Genomic DNA, 1,040 nt, shown 5'->3' on the forward strand with positions numbered 1-1,040 from the left:
GACAGACCTGTCCCGGTTTGCTTTTTCCTTCATGCAGTTTGCTCGAGAACAGACAACATGACAGAAGCTGCTGACACATGCGGCCTCTCATCTTCCTGATCTGCCTCGTTCCAAAGGAGCGTGAAATTAAGTTTCTATTAAGTTATATATATTTACCTTCTACTGCAGCAACATAACCAGAAGTTAAGTTTGCAGCTGCTCACTTTTAATGGCAAATAAACATTTAAAAAGACTGTGAGGCAACAGTATGAAAGGTGAAGTGTCACATTCAGAGATTTGTTTATATCATCTGATGGGGCATGTTGGATGAGCTGCATTCACTTATCGTCTCATTAACATCAGAGATCACTGTATCAAAATGAAGCTAAAATATCCCAGATATGGGTGCCACTATCTTTGTGCTTCTGAAGCCATTTGGAGCCAGTCTGCAAAACTGCTGTCGTGATGTTGCAGCCAGCCACCAGGGTGCAATCGTGACATTTTGGCTTCACTTTTAAGAAGCTGTCATGTAGTCCATCTTTTCAGACGGTCTAGGATGAGACAAATATCCTGAGTCATATTGTACTGTGTATTGTGCCATTTGGCTTCTTTACTTGATTCATTCTTTTATTTACATTGTGTCAGTTTCAAACTTTATCTTTTCCTTTGTTTTAGAGAGCAGAGAGCAGAGTGTGTTTATGACTTCTGTTACCCTGTAGATAACATTTTTCAGACACACACACACACACACAGATCTGAATCCCTGGGAGAGTTGTCTCCCTGGGAGTTTGTCTGTTGCATGTATTCAAACCCACAGTATTCTTTCATAAAGACAAACAACATTATCTCGACTGATACAAACAGACACACAACTGAATCTTTGACAGATTTGCTTTGTGTCTGTATAAACGTTCAAAACAATACAATAAAAACCCGACCACGCATTTTTGAATCTTATCGTTGTATCATGTAAATACACTCAGAGTCAAACAATGCTGTCATCACTGTCACTGGGTGATGGTGCCTCATGTTGACACTGTGATCTGAGTCTGATCTTCCAC

The sequence above is a fragment of the Paralichthys olivaceus genome, chromosome 17 (genome assembly GCF_024713975.1).
Source record: "Paralichthys olivaceus isolate ysfri-2021 chromosome 17, ASM2471397v2, whole genome shotgun sequence".
In the NCBI taxonomy this organism is placed as follows: domain Eukaryota; kingdom Metazoa; phylum Chordata; class Actinopteri; order Pleuronectiformes; family Paralichthyidae; genus Paralichthys; species Paralichthys olivaceus.